The sequence below is a fragment of the Salmo salar genome, chromosome ssa03 (genome assembly GCF_905237065.1).
Source record: "Salmo salar chromosome ssa03, Ssal_v3.1, whole genome shotgun sequence".
Taxonomy (NCBI): domain Eukaryota; kingdom Metazoa; phylum Chordata; class Actinopteri; order Salmoniformes; family Salmonidae; genus Salmo; species Salmo salar.
Window position 1 is genome coordinate 100279405 of NC_059444.1, and position 19630 is coordinate 100299034.

The window sequence follows — 19630 nt, forward strand, 5'->3', positions numbered from 1 at the left end:
GAAATAACGGGATTTATATTCTTTATTTTTATTGGTGCTTTTCGGTGCACTTGTGTGAGTGAGGGAGCAAAAGAGAGAGAGAGAGAGAGAGAGAGAGAGAGAGAGAGAGAGAGAGAGACAGAGAGAGAGAGAGAGAGAGAGAGAGAGACAGAGAGAGAGACAGAGAGAGAGAGAGAGAGACAGAGAGAGAGAGACAGAGAGAGAGAGAGAGAGAGAGAGATTGTAAGTGCCGTGTTGTTTCTGTCTATGGTCGGCTAAAGCTCTTCGTGCGTTTGTGTGTAGCTGGTTATGTGTCTGTATGAGTGTGTGTGAGTGTGTGTGAGTGTGTGTATGTGGAGTGTGTATTTCGCTCTGGACTGGAGTGGATATCCAAGAAAACATGTCACCGTGTCAACAACAAGGCTAACGGTTCGGATGTGTACTTGCCTTTTTCTCTCATAAACGGGAGATAGAAAAGACGCTCGTTCATTCAGGAGGAGGAGGAGGAAGGAGGACGTTACCGGAATACCTAAGAGACGAGTGGAACTGAACCGTCTTCCTGTCTGACTGACTGTCTTTCTGTCTGTCTGGCTGTCTGTCTGCCTGGCTAACGTGAATGAAATCTTTATCGGAGGAGGACAGCGTTTCAATCCACAGCCGTTAATTAAGGATTGTATCGGTGAGTTGTTTAGATCTTATATACATTGCGTGTATGTATGTGACAGATAGATTATTATATAGTGTAATCCAAAATATACAATTAAAATAGTATAATGCGCTTAATTTCAACAACAAAATTAATACATCTCAATGGTGTTGTTGTGTTTTTGTTATTGTTGTTGTTATTAGTCGGAGGAAGATGGAGTCATTCCGCCGCTGTGGACGTTTTAACGGACGATAGGTGTGAAGAGGCTGGTTGAAGAAGTTGAGCTGGGAGATTGAACCGGGGGTGGTGGTGGTGGTGGTGGTGGGGGGGGAGGGAAAGAGGGAGAGGCGGAAGAATCGGGTAGCAAAAAAAGGGACGTAGACAACCCAACCCTGGATTTCAACAGGAGATTCCACGAAGAAGAAGAAGATGATGTGGCGTCACCGCTGCCGCCAGTCTAGTCTGTGGTGGAGTCTTGAACCAGTGGTCGTTAAACCGGTTTGATCAGTGAAGCCCCTAGCCTAGTCTCTCTCCTCTCCTCTCCTCTCCTCTGCTCTCCTCTGCTCTCCTCTGCTCTCCTCTCCTCTCCTCTCCTCTCCTCTCCTCTGCTCTCCTCTGCTCTCTCTCTCTCTCTACCTCGCTCTTCCTTTCCCTTTCTCTTTAAATGTAAATTACATCGGGTTGTTTCTCAGTATAAGTAAAGCAAGTCTCCGTGACGTGAGATATTCTAAAAACCGTCAATGAAGATGTTGATGTGTGACCGGGGCGTCCAGATGCTGGTGACCACCGTAGGGGCTTTCGCCGCCTTCAGCCTCATGACGATAGCGGTCGGTACCGACTACTGGCTGTACTCGCGAGGGACGTGCAAAAGCAAAAGCACCAATGACAACGATACGAGCCGGAAGAACGAAGAGGTGATGACTCACTCTGGTCTGTGGCGAACCTGCTGTCTGGAAGGTAAGAGAGAGAGAGAGAGAGAGAGAGGGTAGGGAGGGAGGGAGGGTGGTCTGTAGCCAACCTGCTGTCTGGAAGGTAAGAGAGAGAGAGAGAGAGAGAGAGAGAGAGAGAGAGAGAGAGAGAGAGAGAGAGAGAGAGGGAGAGAGAGAGAGAGAGAGAGGGGAGGGAGTGTGGTCTGTGGCGAACCTGCTCTCTGGAAGGTAAGAGAGAGAGAGAGGGAGGGGAGGGAGAGAGAGAGCGAGAGAGAGGGACAGAGTGAGAGAGAGAGAGAGAGGGGAGGGAGAGAGAGAGAGAGAGAGGGGCAGAGAGAGAGAGAGAGACGGGAGGGGAGGGGAGGGAGAGAGACAGAGAGAGACAGAGAGAGAGGGGAGGGGAGGGAGAGAGAGAGAGAGAGAGGGGGGAGGGAGAGAGAGCGAGAGAGAGAGGGGAGGGGAGGGACAGAGAGAGAGAGAGAGGGACAGAGAGAGAGAGAGAGAGAGAGGGAGAGAGAGAGATAGAGAGAGGGAAGGAAGGTGGTCAGTGGTCAACCTGCTCTCTGGAAGGTAAGAGAGAGAGGGGAGTGGCAGGGCCTGATTAATGCAGGGGCTTACAGGGGCTGAAGCCCAGGGGCCCAAGCCCCTAGAGGGACCTTGAGGGAGAGAACATTTAAAAAAAATTAAAATAAACTTTTTACTGCACTCTACCAACCACATGAGCTGCTCTCAATGAGTGTAGATGGCCTGCTACCATTCTGCTAATCATCACATGGGCGAGGAGAGGAGGTAAGGGGGCATACGTGGGTAACTGGGGGGGGGGGCTGCATGGTTCGGGTAACCAGTGGGCCCTAGCCTTTTGCCATGGGGCATATAGAATATGTTTCAGTTTTAAATCATGTTTTTTTCTTCAATTCTACACATTTTACCATGGGGTGGAGAGTAATCTTTGGCAGTTTTAAAGCTAATTATCTGCAATTCTACACATTTTGCCATGTTAATGATATCTGAGTGAGAGTGTAACAAAATCAATGGGGGCCCCCTGGAAGTCAGGGCCCCTGGAGGTCAGGGCCCCTGGAGGTCAGGCCCCCTGGAGGTAAGGGCCCCTGGAGAGGGCCCCTTGAGGTCAGGGTCCCTGGAGGTCAGGCCCCTGGAGGTCAGGCCCCCTGGAGGTAAGGGCCCCCTGGAGGACAGGCCCCCTGGAGGACAGGCCCCCTGGAGGTCAGGCCCCCTGGAGGACAGGCCCCCTGGAGGTCAGGGTACCTGGAGGTCAGGGCCCCTGGGCAGATGCCCTGCATTCCCAGTTGGTATTCAGCCATGATTACTAGAAGTTTAGATTGCTGGCTCGACTAATTTACCAATCTAACAAATTATTAGCCGACACATTATCAGTGACTGACGTGACAAGAGAAAAACTGCTGATGTCCAACAACATTTAGAAATTAAACCTTGTTGTATTCTACTAATCTATTCTGTATCTCTGTCTATTAGCTATAGATCTAGACTAGCAGGACAGGACCCTGTATGGGGGAGACAGTGTCTCCACGGTTCTGCTGTTCTCTAGTTCCATGGTTCTGCTGTTCTCTAGTTCCATGGTTCTGCTGTTCTCTAATTCCATGGTTCTGCTGTTCTCTAGTTCCACAGTTCTGCTGTTCTCTAGTACCATGGTTCTGCTAATCTCTAGTTCCATGGTTCTGCTGTTCTCTAGTTCCATGGTTCTGCTAATCTCTAGTTCCATGGTTCTGCTGTTCTCTAGTTCCATGGTTCTGCTGTTCTCTAGTTCCATGGTTCTGCTGTTCTCTACTTCCATGGTTCTGCTGTTCTCTAGTTCCATGGTTCTGCTGTTCTCTAGTTCCATGGTTCTGCTGTTCTCTAGTTCCATGGTTCTGCTGTTCTCTAGTTCCACGGTTCTGCTGTTCCATGGTTCTAGTGTTCTCTAGTTCCACTGTACTGCTACTCTCTTGTTCCGCTGTACTGCTACTCTCTTGTTCCACGGTTCTGGTGTTCTCTAGTACCATGGTTCTGCTGTTCTCTAGTTCCACGGTTTTGCTGTTCTCTAGTACCATGGTTCTGCTGTTCTCTAGTACCATGGTTCTGCTGTTCTCTAGTTCCATGGTTCTGCTGTTCTCTAGTTCCATGGTTCTGCTGTTCTCTAGTTCCACGGTTCTGCTGTTCTCTAGTTCCACGGTTCTGCTGTTCTCTAGTTCCATGGTTCTGCTGTTCTCTAGTTCCATGGTTCTGCAGCCCCCACACCACTAGAGGGATATCAACAGACCCCACACCACTAGAGGGATATCAACAGCCCCCACACCACTAGAGGGATATCAACAGACCACCAGCACAGCCCCTGAGACATGGCCGAGTATCGAGGATCTCCTTTACCACACGAGCCCGAGGGGGGGCAAAACCGGACAGGAAGATCACGTCAGTGACTCAACCCCACTCAAGTTGAGTATGTTGAAAAAAAGACTGGCACGACGTGACGCACCCCTCCTAGGGACGGCGTGGAAGAGCAGTAGTAAGCCAGTGTCTCGTAATAGAGGAGAGCAGTAGTAAGCCAGTGCCTTGTAATAGAGGAGAGCAGTAGTAAGCCAGTGCCTTGTAATAGAGGAGAGCAGTAGTAAGCCAGTGCCCCGTAATAGAGGAGAGCAGTAGTAAGCCAGTGCCTTGTAATAGAGGAGAGCAGTAGTAAGCCAGTGCCCCGTAATAGAGGAGAGCAGTAGTAAGCCAGTGCCTTGTAATAGAGGAGAGCAGTAGTAAGCCAGTGCCTTGTAATAGAGGAGAGCAGTAGTAAGCCAGTGCTCCGTAATAGAGGAGAGCAGTAGTAAGCCAGTGCCTTGTAATAGAGGAGAGCAGTAGTAAGCCAGTGCCTTGTAATAGAGGAGAGCAGTAGTAAGCCAGTGCCTCGTAATAGAGGAGAGCAGTAGTAAGCCAGTGCCCCGTAATAGAGGAGAGCAGTAGTAAGCCAGTGCCTTGTAATAGAGGAGAGCAGTAGTAAGCCAGTGCCTTGTAATAGAGGAGAGCAGTAGTAAGCCAGTGCCTCGTAATAGAGGAGAGCAGTAGTAAGCCAGTGCCTTGTAATAGAGGAGAGCAGTAGTAAGCCAGTGCCCCATAATAGAGGAGAGCAGTAGTAAGCCAGTGCCTTGTAATAGAGGAGAGCAGTAGTAAGCCAGTGCCTTGTAATAGAGGAGAGCAGTAGTAAGCCAGTGCCTTGTAATAGAGGAGAGCAGTAGTAAGCCAGTGCCCGTAATAGAGGAGAGCAGTAGTAAGCCAGTGCCTTGTAATAGAGGAGAGCAGTAGTAAGCCAGTGCCCCATAATAGAGGAGAGCAGTAGTAAGCCAGTGCCTCGTAATAGAGGAGAGCAGTAGTAAGCCAGTGCCCCATAATAGAGGAGAGCAGTAGTAAGCCAGTGCCTCGTAATAGAGGAGAGCAGTAGTAAGCCAGTGCCTTGTAATAGAGGAGAGCAGTAGTAAGCCAGTGCCTCGTAATAGAGGAGAGCAGTAGTAAGCCAGTGCCTTGTAATAGAGGAGAGCAGTAGTAAGCCAGTGCCTTGTAATAGAGGAGAGCAGTAGTAAGCCAGTGCCCGTAATAGAGGAGAGCAGTAGTAAGCCAGTGCCCCGTAATAGAGGAGAGCAGTAGTAAGCCAGTGCCCCGTAATAGAGGAGAGCAGTAGTAAGCCAGTGCCTCGTAATAGAGGAGAGCAGTAGTAAGCCAGTGCCGCGTAATAGAGGAGAGCAGTAGTAAGCCAGTGCCCCGTAATAGAGGAGAGCAGTAGTAAGCCAGTGCCCCGTAATAGAGGAGAGCAGTAGTAAGCCAGTGCCCCATAATAGAGGAGAGCAGTAGTAAGCCAGTGCCTTGTAATAGAGGAGAGCAGTAGTAAGCCAGTGCCTCGTAATAGAGGAGAGCAGTAGTAAGCCAGTGCCTCGTAATAGAGGAGAGCAGTAGTAAGCCAGTGCCTTGTAATAGAGGAGAGCAGTAGTAAGCCAGTGCCTTGTAATAGAGGAGAGCAGTAGTAAGCCAGTGCCCCGTAATAGAGGAGAGCAGTAGTAAGCCAGTGCCTTGTAATAGAGGAGAGCAGTAGTAAGCCAGTGCCTTGTAATAGAGGAGAGCAGTAGTAAGCCAGTGCCCCGTAATAGAGGAGAGCAGTAGTAAGCCAGTGCCTCGTAATAGAGGAGAGCAGTAGTAAGCCAGTGCCTTGTAATAGAGGAGAGCAGTAGTAAGCCAGTGCCCCGTAATAGAGGAGAGCAGTAGTAAGCCAGTGCCTTGTAATAGAGGAGAGCAGTAGTAAGCCAGTGCCTTGTAATAGAGGAGAGCAGTAGTAAGCCAGTGCCTTGTAATAGAGGAGAGCAGTAGTAAGCCAGTGCCTCGTAATAGAGGAGAGCAGTAGTAAGCCAGTGCCTTGTAATAGAGGAGAGCAGTAGTAAGCCAGTGCCTCGTAATAGAGGAGAGCAGTAGTAAGCCAGTGCCCCATAATAGAGGAGAGCAGTAGTAAGCCAGTGCCTCGTAATAGAGGAGAGCAGTAGTAAGCCAGTGCCTTGTAATAGAGGAGAGCAGTAGTAAGCCAGTGCCTCGTAATAGAGGAGAGCAGTAGTAAGCCAGTGCCTCGTAATAGAGGAGAGCAGTAGTAAGCCAGTGCCTTGTAATAGAGGAGAGCAGTAGTAAGCCAGTGCCTCGTAATAGAGGAGAGCAGTAGTAAGCCAGTGCCTTGTAATAGAGGAGAGCAGTAGTAAGCCAGTGCCTTGTAATAGAGGAGAGCAGTAGTAAGCCAGTGCCCCGTAATAGAGGAGAGCAGTAGTAAGCCAGTGCCTCGTAATAGAGGAGAGCAGTAGTAAGCCAGTGCCTTGTAATAGAGGAGAGCAGTAGTAAGCCAGTGCCTTGTAATAGAGGAGAGCTGTAGTAAGCCAGTGCCTCGTAATAGAGGAGAGCAGTAGTAAGCCAGTGCCCCGTAATAGAGGAGAGCAGTAGTAAGCCAGTGCCTTGTAATAGAGGAGAGCAGTAGTAAGCCAGTGCCTTGTAATAGAGGAGAGCAGTAGTAAGCCAGTGCCTCGTAATAGAGGAGAGCAGTAGTAAGCCAGTGCCTTGTAATAGAGGAGAGCAGTAGTAAGCCAGTGCCCCGTAATAGAGGAGAGCAGTAGTAAGCCAGTGCCTTGTAATAGAGGAGAGCAGTAGTAAGCCAGTGCCTTGTAATAGAGGAGAGCAGTAGTAAGCCAGTGCCTTGTAATAGAGGAGAGCAGTAGTAAGCCAGTGCCCCGTAATAGAGGAGAGCAGTAGTAAGCCAGTGCCTTGTAATAGAGGAGAGCAGTAGTAAGCCAGTGCCCCATAATAGAGGAGAGCAGTAGTAAGCCAGTGCCTCGTAATAGAGGAGAGCAGTAGTAAGCCAGTGCCTCGTAATAGAGGAGAGCAGTAGTAAGCCAGTGCCTCGTAATAGAGGAGAGCAGTAGTAAGCCAGTGCCTTGTAATAGAGGAGAGCAGTAGTAAGCCAGTGCCTCGTAATAGAGGAGAGCAGTAGTAAGCCAGTGCCTTGTAATAGAGGAGAGCAGTAGTAAGCCAGTGCCTTGTAATAGAGGAGAGCAGTAGTAAGCCAGTGCCTCGTAATAGAGGAGAGCAGTAGTAAGCCAGTGCCCCGTAATAGAGGAGAGCAGTAGTAAGCCAGTGCCTCGTAATAGAGGAGAGCAGTAGTAAGCCAGTGCCTCGTAATAGTGGAGAGCAGTAGTAAGCCAGTGCCGCATAATAGAGGAGAGCAGTAGTAAGCCAGTGCCCGTAATAGAGGAGAGCAGTAGTAAGCCAGTGCCTCGTAATAGAGGAGAGCAGTAGTAAGCCAGTGCCCCATAATAGAGGAGAGCAGTAGTAAGCCAGTGTCTCGTAATAGAGGAGAGCAGTAGTAAGCCAGTGCCTTGTAATAGAGGAGAGCAGTAGTAAGCCAGTGCCTCGTAATAGAGGAGAGCAGTAGTAAGCCAGTGCCTCGTAATAGAGGAGAGCAGTAGTAAGCCAGTGCCTCGTAATAGAGGAGAGCAGTAGTAAGCCAGTGCCTCGTAATAGAGGAGAGCAGTAGTAAGCCAGTGCCTCGTAATAGAGGAGAGCAGTAGTAAGCCAGTGCCTTGTAATAGAGGAGAGCAGTAGTAAGCCAGTGCCCCATAATAGAGGAGAGCAGTAGTAAGCCAGTGCCTCGTAATAGAGGAGAGCAGTAGTAAGCCAGTGCCTTGTAATAGAGGAGAGCAGTAGTAAGCCAGTGCCCGTAATAGAGGAGAGCAGTAGTAAGCCAGTGCCCTGTAATAGAGGAGAGCAGTAGTAAGCCAGTGCCTTGTGATAGAGGAGAGCAGTAGTAAGCCAGTGCCTTGTAATAGAGGAGAGCAGTAGTAAGCCAGTGCCCCGTAATAGAGGAGAGCAGTAGTAAGCCAGTGCCTTGTAATAGAGGAGAGCAGTAGTAAGCCAGTGCCTTGTAATAGAGGAGAGCAGTAGTAAGCCAGTGCCTGGTAATAGAGGAGAGCAGCAGTAAGCCAGTGCCCCATAATAGAGGAGAGCAGTAGTAAGCCAGTGCCTCGTAATAGAGGAGAGCAGTAGTAAGCCAGTGCCTTGTAATAGAGGAGAGCAGTAGTAAGCCAGTGCCTGGTAATAGAGGAGAGCAGTAGTAAGCCAGTGCCCCGTAATAGAGGAGAGCAGTAGTAAGCCAGTGCCTCGTAATAGAGGAGAGCAGTAGTAAGCCAGTGCCTTGTAATAGAGGAGAGCAGCAGTAAGCCAGTGCCCCATAATAGAGGAGAGCAGTAGTAAGCCAGTGCCTCGTAATAGAGGAGAGCAGCAGTAAGCCAGTGCCCCATAATAGAGGAGAGCAGTAGTAAGCCAGTGCCTCGTAATAGAGGAGAGCAGTAGTAAGCCAGTGCCTTGTAATAGAGGAGAGCAGTAGTAAGCCAGTGCCTCGTAATAGAGGAGAGCAGTAGTAAGCCAGTGCCTTGTAATAGAGGAGAGCAGTAGTAAGCCAGTGCCTTGTAATAGAGGAGAGCAGTAGTAAGCCAGTGCCTCGTAATAGAGGAGAGCAGTAGTAAGCCAGTGCCTCGTAATAGAGGAGAGCAGTCGTAAGCCAGTGCCTTGTAATAGAGGAGAGCAGTAGTAAGCCAGTGCCCCGTAATAGAGGAGAGCAGTAGTAAGCCAGTGCCTTGTAATAGAGGAGAGCAGTAGTAAGCCAGTGCCTTGTAATAGAGGAGAGCAGTAGTAAGCCAGTGCCTCGTAATAGAGGAGAGCAGTAGTAAGCCAGTGCCTTGTAATAGAGGAGAGCAGTAGTAAGCCAGTGCCCCGTAATAGAGGAGAGCAGTAGTAAGCCAGTGCCTTGTAATAGAGGAGAGCAGTAGTAAGCCAGTGCCTCGTAATAGAGGAGAGCAGTAGTAAGCCAGTGCCTCGTAATAGAGGAGAGCAGTAGTAAGCCAGTGCCTCGTAATAGAGGAGAGCAGTAGTAAGCCAGTGCCTCGTAATAGAGGAGAGCAGTAGTAAGCCAGTGCCTCGTAATAGAGGAGAGCAGTAGTAAGCCAGTGCCTTGTAATAGAGGAGAGCAGTAGTAAGCCAGTGCCCTGTAATAGAGGAGAGCAGTAGTAAGCCAGTGCCTTGTAATAGAGGAGAGCAGTAGTAAGCCAGTGCCCCGTAATAGAGGAGAGCAGTAGTAAGCCAGTGCCTTGTAATAGAGGAGAGCAGTAGTAAGCCAGTGCCCCGTAATAGAGGAGAGCAGTAGTAAGCCAGTGCCTCGTAATAGAGGAGAGCAGTAGTAAGCCAGTGCCTCGTAATAGAGGAGAGCAGTAGTAAGCCAGTGCCTCGTAATAGAGGAGAGCAGTAGTAAGCCAGTGCCTTGTAATAGAGGAGAGCAGTAGTAAGCCAGTGCCTTGTAATAGAGGAGAGCAGTAGTAAGCCAGTGCCTCGTAATAGAGGAGAGCAGTAGTAAGCCAGTGCCTCGTAATAGAGGAGAGCAGTCGTAAGCCAGTGCCTTGTAATAGAGGAGAGCAGTAGTAAGCCAGTGCCCCGTAATAGAGGAGAGCAGTAGTAAGCCAGTGCCTCGTAATAGAGGAGAGCAGTAGTAAGCCAGTGCCTTGTAATAGAGGAGAGCAGTAGTAAGCCAGTGCCTCGTAATAGAGGAGAGCAGTAGTAAGCCAGTGCCCCGTAATAGAGGAGAGCAGTAGTAAGCCAGTGCCTCGTAATAGAGGAGAGCAGTAGTAAGCCAGTGCCTTGTAATAGAGGAGAGCAGTAGTAAGCCAGTGCCTCGTAATAGAGGAGAGCAGTAGTAAGCCAGTGCCTTGTAATAGAGGAGAGCAGTAGTAAGCCAGTGCCTTGTAATAGAGGAGAGCAGTAGTAAGCCAGTGCCTCGTAATAGAGGAGAGCAGTAGTAAGCCAGTGCCTTGTAATAGAGGAGAGCAGTAGTAAGCCAGTGCCCCGTAATAGAGGAGAGCAGTAGTAAGCCAGTGCCTCGTAATAGAGGAGAGCAGTAGTAAGCCAGTGCCTGGTAATAGAGGAGAGCAGTAGTAAGCCAGTGCCTCGTAATAGAGGAGAGCAGTAGTAAGCCAGTGCCTCGTAATAGAGGAGAGCAGTAGTAAGCCAGTGCCGCGTAATAGAGGAGAGCAGTAGTAAGCCAGTGCCTCGTAATAGAGGAGAGCAGTAGTAAGCCAGTGCCTTGTAATAGAGGAGAGCAGTAGTAAGCCAGTGCCTCGTAATAGAGGAGAGCAGTAGTAAGCCAGTGCCTTGTAATAGAGGAGAGCAGTAGTAAGCCAGTGCCTTGTAATAGAGGAGAGCAGTAGTAAGCCAGTGCCCCGTAATAGAGGAGAGCAGTAGTAAGCCAGTGCCTTGTAATAGAGGAGAGCAGTAGTAAGCCAGTGCCTTGTAATAGAGGAGAGCAGTAGTAAGCCAGTGCCTCGTAATAGAGGAGAGCAGTAGTAAGCCAGTGCCTCGTAATAGAGGAGAGCAGTAGTAAGCCAGTGCCTTGTAATAGAGGAGAGCAGTAGTAAGCCAGTGCCCCGTAATAGAGGAGAGCAGTAGTAAGCCAGTGCCTTGTAATAGAGGAGAGCAGTAGTAAGCCAGTGCCTTGTAATAGAGGAGAGCAGTAGTAAGCCAGTGCCTTGTAATAGAGGAGAGCAGTAGTAAGCCAGTGCCCGTAATAGAGGAGAGCAGTAGTAAGCCAGTGCCTTGTAATAGAGGAGAGCAGTAGTAAGCCAGTGCCCCATAATAGAGGAGAGCAGTAGTAAGCCAGTGCCTCGTAATAGAGGAGAGCAGTAGTAAGCCAGTGCCCCATAATAGAGGAGAGCAGTAGTAAGCCAGTGCCTCGTAATAGAGGAGAGCAGTAGTAAGCCAGTGCCTTGTAATAGAGGAGAGCAGTAGTAAGCCAGTGCCTCGTAATAGAGGAGAGCAGTAGTAAGCCAGTGCCTTGTAATAGAGGAGAGCAGTAGTAAGCCAGTGCCTTGTAATAGAGGAGAGCAGTAGTAAGCCAGTGCCTCGTAATAGAGGAGAGCAGTAGTAAGCCAGTGCCTTGTAATAGAGGAGAGCAGTAGTAAGCCAGTGCCTTGTAATAGAGGAGAGCAGTAGTAAGCCAGTGCCCCATAATAGAGGAGAGCAGTAGTAAGCCAGTGCCTTGTAATAGAGGAGAGCAGTAGTAAGCCAGTGCCTTGTAATAGAGGAGAGCAGTAGTAAGCCAGTGCCTCGTAATAGAGGAGAGCAGTAGTAAGCCAGTGCCTTGTAATAGAGGAGAGCAGTAGTAAGCCAGTGCCTTGTAATAGAGGAGAGCAGTAGTAAGCCAGTGCCTTGTAATAGAGGAGAGCAGTAGTAAGCCAGTGCCTTGTAATAGAGGAGAGCAGTAGTAAGCCAGTGCCTCGTAATAGAGGAGAGCAGTAGTAAGCCAGTGCCTTGTAATAGAGGAGAGCAGTAGTAAGCCAGTGCCCCGTAATAGAGGAGAGCAGTAGTAAGCCAGTGCCCTGTAATAGAGGAGAGCAGTAGTAAGCCAGTGCCTTGTAATAGAGGAGAGCAGTAGTAAGCCAGTGCCTTGTAATAGAGGAGAGCAGTAGTAAGCCAGTGCCCGTAATAGAGGAGAGCAGTAGTAAGCCAGTGCCTTGTAATAGAGGAGAGCAGTAGTAAGCCAGTGCCCCGTAATAGAGGAGAGCAGTAGTAAGCCAGTGCCTCGTAATAGAGGAGAGCAGTAGTAAGCCAGTGCCTCGTAATAGAGGGAGAGCAGTAGTAAGCCAGTGCCTCGTAATAGAGGAGAGCAGTAGTAAGCCAGTGCCTTGTAATAGAGGAGAGCAGTAGTAAGCCAGTGCCTCGTAATAGAGGAGAGCAGTAGTAAGCCAGTGCCTTGTAATAGAGGAGAGCAGTAGTAAGCCAGTGCCTTGTAATAGAGGAGAGCAGTAGTAAGCCAGTGCCCCGTAATAGAGGAGAGCAGTAGTAAGCCAGTGCCTCGTAATAGAGGAGAGCAGTAGTAAGCCAGTGCCCCGTAATAGAGGAGAGCAGTAGTAAGCCAGTGCCTCGTAATAGAGGAGAGCAGTAGTAAGCCAGTGCCGATAATAGAGGAGAGCAGTAGTAAGCCAGTGCCCCGTAATAGAGGAGAGCAGTAGTAAGCCAGTGCCTTGTAATAGAGGAGAGCAGTAGTAAGCCAGTGCCTCGTAATAGAGGAGAGCAGTAGTAAGCCAGTGTCTCGTAATAGAGGAGAGCAGTAGTAAGCCAGTGCCTTGTAATAGAGGAGAGCAGTAGTAAGCCAGTGCCTTGTAATAGAGGAGAGCAGTAGTAAGCCAGTGCCTCGTAATAGAGGAGAGCAGTAGTAAGCCAGTGCCTTGTAATAGAGGAGAGCAGTAGTAAGCCAGTGCCTTGTAATAGAGGAGAGCAGTAGTAAGCCAGTGCCTCGTAATAGAGGAGAGCAGTAGTAAGCCAGTGCCTTGTAATAGAGGAGAGCAGTAGTAAGCCAGTGCCTCGTAATAGAGGAGAGCAGTAGTAAGCCAGTGCCTCGTAATAGAGGAGAGCAGTAGTAAGCCAGTGCCTTGTAATAGAGGAGAGCAGTAGTAAGCCAGTGCCTCGTAATAGAGGAGAGCAGTAGTAAGCCAGTGCCCTGTAATAGAGGAGAGCAGTAGTAAGCCAGTGCCTCGTAATAGAGGAGAGCAGTAGTAAGCCAGTGCCTTGTAATAGAGGAGAGCAGTAGTAAGCCAGTGCCCCTTGTAATAGAGGAGAGCAGTAGTAAGCCAGTGCCTCGTAATAGAGGAGAGCAGTAGTAAGCCAGTGCCTTGTAATAGAGGAGAGCAGTAGTAAGCCAGTGCCTGGTAATAGAGGAGAGCAGTAGTAAGCCAGTGCCCCATAATAGAGGAGAGCAGTAGTAAGCCAGTGCCTTGTAATAGAGGAGAGCAGTAGTAAGCCAGTGCCTTGTAATAGAGGAGAGCAGTAGTAAGCCAGTGCCTGGTAATAGAGGAGAGCAGTAGTAAGCCAGTGCCCCGTAATAGAGGAGAGCAGTAGTAAGCCAGTGCCCTCGTAATAGAGGAGAGCAGTAGTAAGCCAGTGCCTTGTAATAGAGGAGAGCAGTAGTAAGCCAGTGCCTCGTAATAGAGGAGAGCAGTAGTAAGCCAGTGCCTTGTAATAGAGGAGAGCAGTAGTAAGCCAGTGCCCCGTAATAGAGGAGAGCAGTAGTAAGCCAGTGCCTCGTAATAGAGGAGAGCAGTAGTAAGCCAGTGCCTCGTAATAGAGGAGAGCAGTAGTAAGCCAGTGCCTCGTAATAGAGGAGAGCAGTAGTAAGCCAGTGCCTCGTAATAGAGGAGAGCAGTAGTAAGCCAGTGCCTTGTAATAGAGGAGAGCAGTAGTAAGCCAGTGCCTCGTAATAGAGGAGAGCAGTAGTAAGCCAGTGCCTCGTAATAGAGGAGAGCAGTAGTAAGCCAGTGCCTTGTAATAGAGGAGCGCAGTAGTAAGCCAGTGCCCCGTAATAGAGGAGAGCAGTAGTAAGCCAGTGCCTCGTAATAGAGGAGAGCAGTAGTAAGCCAGTGCCTTGTAATAGAGGAGAGCAGTAGTAAGCCAGTGCCTCGTAATAGAGGAGAGCAGTAGTAAGCCAGTGCCTTGTAATAGAGGAGAGCAGTAGTAAGCCAGTGCCCCGTAATAGAGGAGAGCAGTAGTAAGCCAGTGCCTTGTAATAGAGGAGAGCAGTAGTAAGCCAGTGCCTCGTAATAGAGGAGAGCAGTAGTAAGCCAGTGCCTTGTAATAGAGGAGAGCAGTAGTAAGCCAGTGCCTTGTAATAGAGGAGAGCAGTAGTAAGCCAGTGCCTTGTAATAGAGGAGAGCAGTAGTAAGCCAGTGCCTCGTAATAGAGGAGAGCAGTAGTAAGCCAGTGCCCGTAATAGAGGAGAGCAGTAGTAAGCCAGTGCCTTGTAATAGAGGAGAGCAGTAGTAAGCCAGTGCCCCGTAATAGAGGAGAGCAGTAGTAAGCCAGTGCCTCGTAATAGAGGAGAGCAGTAGTAAGCCAGTGCCCCGTAATAGAGGAGAGCAGTAGTAAGCCAGTGCCTCGTAATAGAGGAGAGCAGTAGTAAGCCAGTGCCTTGTAATAGAGGAGAGCAGTAGTAAGCCAGTGCCTCGTAATAGAGGAGAGCAGTAGTAAGCCAGTGCCTTGTAATAGAGGAGAGCAGTAGTAAGCCAGTGCCTTGTAATAGAGGAGAGCAGTAGTAAGCCAGTGCCTCGTAATAGAGGAGAGCAGTAGTAAGCCAGTGCCTCGTAATAGAGGAGAGCAGTAGTAAGCCAGTGCCTTGTAATAGAGGAGAGCAGTAGTAAGCCAGTGCCCCGTAATAGAGGAGAGCAGTAGTAAGCCAGTGCCTCGTAATAGAAGAGAGCAGTAGTAAGCCAGTGCCTTGTAATAGAGGAGAGCAGTAGTAAACCAGTGCCTCGTAATAGAGGAGAGCAGTAGTAAGCCAGTGCCTTGTAATAGAGGAGAGCAGTAGTAAGCCAGTGCCTTGTAATAGAGGAGAGCAGTAGTAAGCCAGTGCCCCGTAATAGAGGAGAGCAGTAGTAAGCCAGTGCCCGTAATAGAGGAGAGCAGTAGTAAGCCAGTGCCTTGTAATAGAGGAGAGCAGTAGTAAGCCAGTGCCTCGTAATAGAGGAGAGCAGTAGTAAGCCAGTGCCTCGTAATAGAGGAGAGCAGTAGTAAGCCAGTGCCCCGTAATAGAGGAGAGCAGTAGTAAGCCAGTGCCTTGTAATAGAGGAGAGCAGTAGTAAGCCAGTGCCTTGTAATAGAGGAGAGCAGTAGTAAGCCAGTGCCTTGTAATAGAGGAGAGCAGTAGTAAGCCAGTGCCTTGTAATAGAGGAGAGCAGTAGTAAGCCAGTGCCTTGTAATAGAGGAGAGCAGTAGTAAGCCAGTGCCTCGTAATAGAGGAGAGCAGTAGTAAGCCAGTGCCTCGTAATAGAGGAGAGCAGTCGTAAGCCAGTGCCTTGTAATAGAGGAGAGCAGTAGTAAGCCAGTGCCCCGTAATAGAGGAGAGCAGTAGTAAGCCAGTGCCTCGTAATAGAGGAGAGCAGTAGTAAGCCAGTGCCTTGTAATAGAGGAGAGCAGTAGTAAGCCAGTGCCTCGTAATAGAGGAGAGCAGTAGTAAGCCAGTGCCCCGTAATAGAGGAGAGCAGTAGTAAGCCAGTGCCTCATAATAGAGGAGAGCAGTAGTAAGCCAGTGCCTCGTAATAGAGGAGAGCAGTAGTAAGCCAGTGCCTTGTAATAGAGGAGAGCAGTAGTAAGCCAGTGCCTCGTAATAGAGGAGAGCAGTAGTAAGCCAGTGCCCTGTAATAGAGGAGAGCAGTAGTAAGCCAGTGCCTCGTAATAGAGGAGAGCAGTTGTAAGCCAGTGCCTCGTAATAGAGGAGAGCAGTAGTAAGCCAGTGCCTCGTAATAGAAGAGAGCAGTAGTAAGCCAGTGCCTTGTAATAGAGGAGAGCAGTAGTAAGCCAGTGCCCCGTAATAGAGGAGAGCAGTAGTAAGCCAGTGCCTTGTAATAGAGGAGAGCAGTTGTAAGCCAGTGCCTTGTAATAGAGGAGAGCAGTAGTAAGCCAGTGCCTCGTAATAGAGGAGAGCAGTAGTAAGCCAGTGCCTTGTAATAGAGGAGAGCAGTAGTAAGCCAGTGCCTTGTAATAGAGGAGAGCAGTAGTAAGCCAGTGCCCCGTAATAGAGGAGAGCAGTAGTTAGCCAGTGCCTCGTAATAGAGGAGAGCAGTAGTAAGCCAGTGCCCTGTAATAGAGGAGAGCAGTAGTAAGCCAGTGCCCCGTAATAGAGGAGAGCAGTAGTAAGCCAGTGCCTTGTAATAGAGGAGAGCAGTAGTAAGCCAGTGCCTCGTAATAGAGGAGAGCAGTTGTAAGCCAGTGCCTCGTAATAGAGGAGAGCAGTAGTAAGCCAGTGCCTTGTAATAGAGGAGAGCAGTAGTAAGCCAGTGCCTTGTAATAGAGGAGAGCAGTAGTAAGCCAGTGCCTTGTAATAGAGGAGAGCAGTAGTAAGCCAGTGCCTTGTAATAGAGGAGAGCAGTAGTAAGCCAGTGCCCCGTAATAGAGGAGAGCAGTAGTAAGCCAGTGCCTTGTAATAGAGGAGAGCAGTAGTAAGCCAGTGCCTTGTAATAGAGGAGAGCAGTAGTAAGCCAGTGCCTCGTAATAGAGGAGAGCAGTAGTAAGCCAGTGCCTCGTAATAGAGGAGAGCAGTAGTAAGCCAGTGCCTCGTAATAGAGGAGAGCAGTAGTAAGCCAGTGCCTTGTAATAGAGGAGAGCAGTAGTAAGCCAGTGCCCCATAATAGAGGAGAGCAGTAGTAAGCCAGTGCCTTGTAATAGAGGAGAGCAGTAGTAAGCCAGTGCCTCGTAATAGAGGAGAGCAGTAGTAAGCCAGTGCCTCGTAATAGAGGAGAGCAGTAGTAAGCCAGTGCCTCGTAATAGAGGAGAGCAGTAGTAAGCCAGTGCCCCGTAATAGAGGAGAGCAGTAGTAAGCCAGTGCCTCGTAATAGAGGAGAGCAGTAGTAAGCCAGTGCCCCGTAATAGAGGAGAGCAGTAGTAAGCCAGTGCCTCGTAATAGAGGAGAGCAGTAGTAAGCCAGTGCCTCGTAATAGAGGAGAGCAGTAGTAAGCCAGTGCCTCGTAATAGAGGAGAGCAGTAGTAAGCCAGTGCCCCATAATAGAGGAGAGCAGTAGTAAGCCAGTGCCTCGTAATAGAGGAGAGCAGTAGTAAGCCAGTGCCTCGTAATAGAGGAGAGCAGAAGTAAGCCAGTGCCTCGTAATAGAGGAGAGCAGTAGTAAGCCAGTGCCTCGTAATAGAGGAGAGCAGTAGTAAGCCAGTGCCTCGTAATAGAGGAGAGCAGTAGTAAGCCAGTGCCTCGTAATAGAGGAGAGCAGTAGTAAGCCAGTGCCTTGTAATAGAGGAGAGCAGTAGTAAGCCAGTGCCTCGTAATAGAGGAGAGCAGTAGTAAGCCAGTGCCCCGTAATAGAGGAGAGCAGTAGTAAGCCAGTGCCCCGTAATAGAGGAGAGCAGTAGTAAGCCAGTGCCTCGTAATAGAGGAGAGCAGTAGTAAGCCAGTGCCGCGTAATAGAGGAGAGCAGTAGTAAGCCAGTGCCTCGTAATAGAGGAGAGCAGTAGTAAGCCAGTGCCCCGTAATAGAGGAGAGCAGTAGTAAGCCAGTGCCCCATAATAGAGGAGAGCAGTAGTAAGCCAGTGCCTCGTAATAGAGGAGAGCAGTGGTAAGCCAGTGCCTTGTAATAGAGGAGAGCAGTAGTAAGCCAGTGCCTCGTAATAGAGGAGAGCAGTAGTAAGCCATTGCCTCGTAATAGAGGAGAGCAGTGGTAAGCCAGTGCCTTGTAATAGAGGAGAGCAGTAGTAAGCCAGTGCCTTGTAATAGAGGAGAGCAGTAGTAAGCCAGTGCCTCTTAATAGAGGAGAGCAGTAGTAAGCCAGTGCCTCGTAATAGAGGAGAGCAGTAGTAAGCCAGTGCCTTGTAATAGAGGAGAGCAGTAGTAAGCCAGTGCCTTGTAATAGAGGAGAGCAGTAGTAAGCTAGTGCCCCATAATAGAGGAGAGCAGTAGTAAGCCAGTGCCTCGTAATAGAGGAGAGCAGTAGTAAGCCAGTGCCTTGTAATAGAGGAGAGCAGTAGTAAGCCAGTGCCCCGTAATAGAGGAGAGCAGTAGTAAGCCAGTGCCCTGTAATAGAGGAGAGCAGTAGTAAGCCAGTGCCTTGTGATAGAGGAGAGCAGTAGTAAGCCAGTGCCTTGTAATAGAGGAGAGCAGTAGTAAGCCAGTGCCCCGTAATAGAGGAGAGCAGTAGTAAGCCAGTGCCTTGTAATAGAGGAGAGCAGTAGTAAACCAGTGCCTCGTAATAGAGGAGAGCAGTAGTAAGCCAGTGCCTGGTAATAGAGGAGAGCAGTAGTAAGCCAGTGCCCCGTAATAGAGGAGAGCAGTAGTAAGCCAGTGCCCCGTAATAGAGGAGAGCAGTAGTAAGCCAGTGCCTTGTAATAGAGGAGAGCAGTAGTAAGCCAGTGCCCCATAATAGAGGAGAGCAGTAGTAAGCCAGTGCCTCGTTATAGAGGAGAGCAGTAGTAAGCCAGTGCCCCATAATAGAGGAGAGCAGTAGTAAGCCAGTGCCTCTTAATAGAGGAGAGCAGTAGTAAGCCAGTGCCTTGTAATAGAGGAGAGCAGTAGTAAGCCAGTGCCTCGTAATAGAGGAGAGCAGTAGTAAGCCAGTGCCTTGTAATAGAGGAGAGCAGTAGTAAGCCAGTGCCTCATAATAGAGGAGAGCAGTAGTAAGCCAGTGCCTCGTAATAGAGGAGAGCAGTAGTAAGCCAGTGCCTCGTAATAGAGGAGAGCAGTCGTAAGCCAGTGCCTTGTAATAGAGGAGAGCAGTAGTAAGCCAGTGCCCCGTAATAGAGGAGAGCAGTAGTAAGCCAGTACCTCGTAATAGAAAAGAGCAGTAGTAAGCCAGTGCCTTGTAATAGAGGAGAGCAGTAGTAAACCAGTGCCTCGTAATAGAGGAGAGCAGTAGTAAGCCAGTGCCTTGTAATAGAGGAGAGCAGTAGTAAGCCAGTGCCTTGTAATAGAGGAGAGCAGTAGTAAGCCAGTGCCCCGTAATAGAGGAGAGCAGTAGTAAGCCAGTGCCCCGTAATAGAGGAGAGCAGTAGTAAGCCAGTGCCTCGTAATAGAGTAGAGCAGTAGTAAGCCAGTGCCTTGTAATAGAGGAGAGTAGTAGTAAGCCAGTGCCTCGTAATAGAGGAGAGCAGTAGTAAGCCAGTGCCTTGTAATAGAGGAGAGCAGTAGTAAGCCAGTGCCTTGTAATAGAGGAGAGCAGTTGTAAGCCAGTGCCTCGTAATAGAGGAGAGCAGTAGTAAGCCAGTGCCTCGTAATAGAGGAGAGCAGTCGTAAGCCAGTGCCTTGTAATAGAGGAGAGCAGTAGTAAGCCAGTGCCCCATAATAGAGGAGAGCAGTAGTAAGCCAGTGCCTCGTAATAGAGGAGAGCAGTAGTAAGCCAGTGCCTTGTAATAGAGGAGAGCAGTAGTAAGCCAGTGCCTTGTAATAGAGGAGAGCAGTAGTAAGCCAGTGCCCCGTAATAGAGGAGAGCAGTAGTAAGCCAGTGCCCCATAATAGAGGAGAGCAGTAGTAAGCCAGTGCCTCGTAATAGAGGAGAGCAGTAGTAAGCCAGTGCCTTGTAATAGAGGAGAGCAGTAGTAAGCCAGTGCCCTGTAATAGAGGAGAGCAGTAGTAAGCCAGTGCCCTGTAATAGAGGAGAGCAGTAGTAAGCCAGTGCCTTGTAATAGAGGAGAGCAGTTGTAAGCCAGTGCCTCGTAATAGAGGAGAGCAGTAGTAAGCCAGTGCCTCGTAATAGAAGAGAGCAGTCGTAAGCCAGTGCCTTGTAATAGAGGAGAGCAGTAGTAAGCCAGTGCCCCATAATAGAGGAGAGCAGTAGTAAGCCAGTGCCTCGTAATAGAGGAGAGCAGTTGTAAGCCAGTGCCTTGTAATAGAGGAGAGCAGTAGTAAGCCAGTGCCTCGTAATAGAGGAGAGCAGTAGTAAGCCAGTGCCTTGTAATAGAGGAGAGCAGTAGTAAGCCAGTGCCTTGTAATAGAGGAGAGCAGTAGTAAGCCAGTGCCCCATAATAGAGG

General features: G+C 49.4%; 1 pseudogene; it reads left to right on the plus strand.

The window, feature by feature from the left end:
• The first annotated feature begins 961 nt into the window (after window positions 1–961).
• The window catches only part of LOC123741859 (voltage-dependent calcium channel gamma-3 subunit-like), a 75307-nt pseudogene continuing 56638 nt past the window's right edge, over window positions 962–19630 (plus strand).